We start from the raw sequence: 6000 nt of genomic DNA on the forward strand, positions 1-6000 counted from the left end.
TGAGAGAACTTCCCACTGTAGATGTCTTAGGTGGAATTGTGCCCATTCTACTGCCGGTATACACGATGTTAACGAGCCTAGAAGGGACATCGCCTTTCTGAGAGTCATTGCGGGTTGACGTATTGCTGTACTGGTCAGGTTTATTATCTTGTCCACTTTGTTTTGTGGAAGGAGGCAGAGCTGACGCTCGGAGTCCAGTATTAACCCCAGGAAGGACTGTATTTTTACTGGCAGTAGTCTGGATTTGGGGATGTTTATTATCCAACCCAGCTCCATTAGAGTTGATGTTACCACTGATATTTGATGAGTGCAGTGGGACTCTGAGCTCCCTATTACCAGGAAATCGTCCAGATATGGGACAATTACTACATCCCGGGACCGGAGGTATGACATCACTTCCACCATCACTTTGGTGAAAACTCTGGGGGCTGTAGACAGGCCGAATGGAAGAGCTGTATATTGAAAATGCTTTACCTGATTTTGAATATAGAGAGCTACCCTCAAGTATTTCCGATATTCCTGATGTATTGGTATATGGTAGTAAGCATCCTTTAAGTCTATTACTGCCATGAAGCAGTATTGGAAGAGAAGTTTTATGGTCGTGTTTATAGACTCCATCTTGAAAGTGTAGTTCTCTATGGATTGGTTGAGCTTCCTTAGATTTATAATAGTTCTCCAAGAACCATCCGGTTTTTGGATCAAGAAGAGGGGGGAGTAAAACCCCTCTCCTTCCTCCTGAACCGGGACTTCCTGAAGAACCTTTTTGTGGACAAGTCCCAAGATCTCGGTTTCTAGGGCAGATTGTTCCTGCTGAGACTTCCGTCGGGGAGTTATTATGAAGTTTCGTCTGCCGCACCTGGACGCCGGCAGAGAGGGGAGGGCGGCGTGGCAGCCATGGAAGGGAACACAGCCCTCTGACCATGCTGCTCAACGCCCGCTCGGACGCAGAGACCCGGGGGACCTGCGGACGGCGCTTCCAGACTCCCGAACCCGACGCACAGGCGCTGCCTGATTCTTCCACGCCGGGACGGGACCTGGGTAAGTGAACCGCCGTGTTCAGTAAGAGGGTCCCTGTCAGGACAGGAAACCCAACTGAAGCAAGGGAGAGGTACCGCCCTTTTATTTTCAGTAGGGTTTCCTGTCCTGGCTGGGCGGACCCCCTCTCTCAGGTGTGCCGTCATGGGGGAAGGGAAAAGAGGTACTCCAGCACGGCAGACCCCGTTACATTTGCATTATACTATAGAGGCTGCCGATGGGGGTGCATTTTATTAAGGCCTGCATTATACTATAGAGGCTGCCTGTGCGGGTGTATTATATTAAGGGCTGCATTATACTACAGAGGCTGCCTATGGGGGTGCATTATATTAGAGGCTGAATTATGCTATAGAGGCTGCCTATGGGGGTGCATTATATTGAGGGCTGCATTAAACTATAGAGGCTGCCTATGGGGGTGCATTATGCTATAGAGGCTGCCTATGGGGGTGCATTATATTAGAGGCTGAATTATGCTATAGAGGCTGCCTATGGGGGTGCATTATATTAAGGGCTACATTAAACTATAGAGGCTGCCTATGGGGGTGCATTATATTGGGGCCTGAATTATGCTATAGAGGCTGCCTATAGGAGTGCATTATATTAGGGCCTGAATTATGCTAGAGGCTGCCTATGGGGGTGCATTATACTATAGAGGCTGCATATGGGGGTGCATTATAGTAGGGGCTGAATTATGCTATAGAGGCTGCCTATGGGGGCTGCATTATATAAGGGGCTGAATTATGATATAGAGGCTGCCTATGGGGGTGCATTATATTAGGGGCTGAATTATGCTATAGAGGCTGCCTATGGGGGGCATTATATTAGGGGCTGAATTATACTATAGAGGCTGCCTATAGTGGTGTAATATATTAGGGGCTGCATTATGCTATAGAGGCTACCTATGGGGGTGCATTATATTAGGGGCTGCATTATGCTATAGACTCTATAGTATAGAGGCTGCCTACAGAGGTGCATTATATCAAAGGCTGCATTATATTATAGAGGCTGCCTATGGGAGTACATTATATTAGGGGCTGATTTATGCTATAGAGGCTTCCTATGGGGGTGCATTATATTAGGGCTGTATAATGCTATCGAGGCTGCTTATCGGGGTGCACTATATTAAGGGCTGCATTATACTATAGAGGCTGCCTATGCGGGTGTATTATATTAAGGCTGCATTATGCTACAGAGGCTGCCTATGGGGTGCATTATATTAGGGGCTGAATTATGTTATGGAGGTTGCCTATGGGGTGCTGTATATTAGGGGCTGAATTATACTATAGAGGCTACCAATGGGGGTGCATTATATTAGGGGGTGCATTATGCTAGAGGCTGCCTATGGGGGTGAATTATATTAGGGGCTGAAAAACGCTATAGAGGATGCCTATAGGGGTGCATTATATTTGGGGCTGCAATATATTATAGAGGCGGCCTATGGGTGTGAATTATATTAAAGGGAACCTGTCACCGGGTTTGGCCGATAAGAGATACAACCATCACCTTTCAGGGCTTATCTACAGCATTCTATAATGGAATGTAGCCCCCAACCCGGCCTGTAACAGAAGAAAAATAACTTTTATTATACTCACCTGCGGGGCGGTCTGGTCCGAGGGGTGTCGCTCTTTTTGGCCCAGCGCCTCCCATCTTCTTATGATCACCGTCCTCCTGCTTGCTTCATGTGGATGATGCATCACTGCTTCATCCACACAGGCTCCCCAACATCCTGCTCTGGAGTACTTATCTGCCCTGTTGAGGGCAGAGCAAAGTACTGCAGTGCGCAGATGCCGGGGCTCTTTGACCTGCGACATCCCTCAGATTGGACTGCCCTACAGGTGATTATAATAAAAGGTCTTTTTCTTCTCTTACAGGTCGGGTTGGGGGCAGATATACAGCATTATAGAATGCTCTATATCAGCCCTGAAAGGTGATTGCCGTAACTTATATAGGCCAAAACTGGTTACAGGTTCCCTTTAAGGACTGCATTATACTATAGAGTCTGCTTATGGGGAGTGTATTATACTATATAGAATCTGCCTATGGAGAGTGTGTTATACTATATAGAGTCTGCCTATGGGGAGTGCATTATACTATATTGAGGACTATATTGAGGATTGTCTCGTGCATTATACTATATGGAGGCTATCTAGGGGGCCATCATACAGTGTGGAGATACACGGTTGGAGCTATCAAACCGTTTGGGGGATACTAAGGGGTCAGTATATATACAGTGAGGGGGCATTATACTGTGTATAAGAGAGCATCATACTGTGCATTGGGGAGCTGTACAGGGGGGAGTCTCAAGACATTATAAACTGTAAAGTGGGCACTTATTATTATAGGGAAACTCAGGTTACTGTGACTGTCAAAGGGGCACACAGGGGGAATTATTACTTTCTAGGGGGGAAAATGTGGGTACTGTTTTCTAGGGCACTTGCACCTGGCATTACAATATTCTAAAGGGTTGCTTTAGAATTTAGAAGGCACAGAAAACCACACAGCAGGTGCAGAAATAGGGTCACATACAGCCTCAGCGGCTCAGTATTGGGGTATCAGGTGCAGTAATAGGGACACATACGGCAGCAGCGGCTCAGTATTGGGGTATCAGGTGCAGTAATAGGGACACATACGGCAGCAGCGGCTCAGTATTGGGGTATCAGGTGCAGTAATAGGGACACATACGGCAGCAGCGGCTCAGTATTGGGGTATCAGGGGCACTAATAAGGACACATACGGCAGCAGCGGCTCAGTATTAGGGTATCAGGTGCAGTAATAAGGACACATACGGCAGCAGTGGCTCAGTATTGGGGTATCAGGTGCATTAATAAGGACACATACGGCAGCAGTGGCTCAGTATTGGGGTATCAGGTGCAGTAATAAGGACACATATGGCAGCAGCGGCTCAATATTGGGGTATCAGGTGCAGTAATAGGGACACATACGGCAGCAGTGGCTCAGTATTGGGGTATCAGGTGCAGTAATAGGGTCACATACGGCAGCAGCGGCTCAGTATTGGGGTATCAGGTGCAGTAATAGGGACACATACGGCAGCAGCGGCTCAGTATTGGGGTATCAGGTGCAGTAATAGGGACACATACGGCAGCAGCGGCTCAGTATTGGGGTATCAGGGGCACTAATAAGGACACATACGGCAGCAGCGGCTCAGTATTAGGGTATCAGGTGCAGTAATAAGGACACATACGGCAGCAGCGGCTCAGTATTGGGGTATCAGGTGCATTAATAAGGACACATACGGCAGCAGTGGCTCAGTATTGGGGTATCAGGTGCAGTAATAAGGACACATATGGCAGCAGCGGCTCAATATTGGGGTATCAGGTGCAGTAATAGGGACACATACGGCAGCAGCGGCTCAGTATTGGGGTATCAGGTGCAGTAATAGGGACACATACGGCAGCAGCGGCTCAATATTGGGGTATCAGGTGCAGTAATAAGGACACATACGGCAGCAGTGGCTCAGTATTGGGGTATCAGCAGGATGAGGAGTTTGTGCAGGTTGGGAATAGATGGTGATGGGGCTGGAATATGAGAAGTGAAACGTGTCTTTGTTGTATTCTCTGCAGGCGAGTCCTGGCTGGAAGAAGTTGTCATGTCGGTCTGGGCCAGATGGAAAAGATGGGAAAAGTGAACGATTCCATCAAAAAGAACATCAGTGGTAAGTCACATCTATAACTGTGCTGTGATCTCATATATGTGCTGTAGGGCTGGTATCTACCACTGACCATATGGCGGTAATATCCATGTTGGTCTTTATATAGAGATTATTTTCAGTAACAGCGCGGTCATCTGCTGAGGTTCTCCTCCAGTATTAGGCCGGGATCACACACATGCGAGATACGGCCGAGTCTCGCATAGTAATCCCCGGCCCTGCTGCCTGCACTCCGGAGCGTGCGGTCGCATAGCAATACATGGAGCCGCACGCTCCGCTCCGGAGTGCAGGCGGCAGGGCCGGGGATTACTATGCGAGACTCGGCCGTATCTCGCGTGTGTGATCCCGGCCTTAGGGGGCGTCACCGAGCTGTAATCAAGGTTACCTGGTTAGGGGCCACTCAGAAGCTTCACCCCCTGAACCAAAACCCCAGCTATGCCTGTGTAACATAGTAACGTAGCTATTAAGGTTGAAGGAAGACTATAAGTCCATCTAGTTCACCCATAGCCTAACCTAACATGCCCCAACATGTTGATCCAGAGGAAGGCAAAAAAAAACCCCACGTGGCAAAGAGTAAGCTCCACATCACTGCTCACACCACACAGCGACACCAAAAGAGTCTCAGTGCTGAAGGGGTTAATGTCCCCCCTCAGTAATGGGGAATCTCCAGCGCTTACCTCAACCCGCAGGGCCGCACTTCACATATATGGCTTTTCTGTGCGCACAGGACCTGTGATGAGGTCACAGGAGGGGAGGAGTCAGGGGTCACATGATCAGGGGCCTCAGTGTATGCTGGACTCTGCTGTGCTCTCCACCCTGCAGCCTCAAGTGTCTGCTGCATTTCCCTCTCTACCAGCGCCCCTCTGACAACTCCTCCTGTCAGAGCAGAAAGAAGTGGTAAATGTGCGTGGATTGGGGCGAGACTAAAATCTGCCGCTATGTGCACCTCATGATCTGTGCTTCAAAAGTTGGGAGGTGTGAAGTTAGTTGGTGTATCACTGGTGGATGTGGACCCACTACACAATGGGCCGGGCTTACCCTGGAGGGTGTAACTAGGTGTCCACCAGGTCTTCACGAGAGCCACTGGTGGAGAGGACAGGCTGGACAGCTGGAAGACACCAAGTACTACTACAAGGAAGTCCCCAGAACTGGAGCAGCTGATGGAAGAGTCAGAGACACAAGTGTGAGGTACAACAGGCAACAGGAGGTGCTGAGAGGGCAGGTGAGGTACCACCATGACACCGGGTTAGGAGCCCACTCAGATGTTTCCCCCTGAGCTGAACCCCTCGCTGCGCCTC

The 6000-nt window shown here is 49.1% G+C and overlaps 1 protein-coding gene across 1 annotated transcript in view; it reads right to left on the reverse strand.

The window, feature by feature from the left end:
- The window catches only part of LOC138666939 (zinc finger protein 182-like), an 84344-nt gene extending 78905 nt beyond the window's left edge, over positions 1-5439 (reverse strand). Inside the window, exon 1 of the mRNA XM_069755134.1 lies at positions 5380-5439. The gene's annotated coding sequence lies outside the window, so the exon portion shown is untranslated. The remainder of the gene's footprint in view (positions 1-5379) is intronic.
- Positions 5440-6000: the final 561 nt, after the last annotated feature.

The sequence above is a fragment of the Ranitomeya imitator genome, chromosome 2 (genome assembly GCF_032444005.1).
Source record: "Ranitomeya imitator isolate aRanImi1 chromosome 2, aRanImi1.pri, whole genome shotgun sequence".
Classification (NCBI taxonomy): domain Eukaryota; kingdom Metazoa; phylum Chordata; class Amphibia; order Anura; family Dendrobatidae; genus Ranitomeya; species Ranitomeya imitator.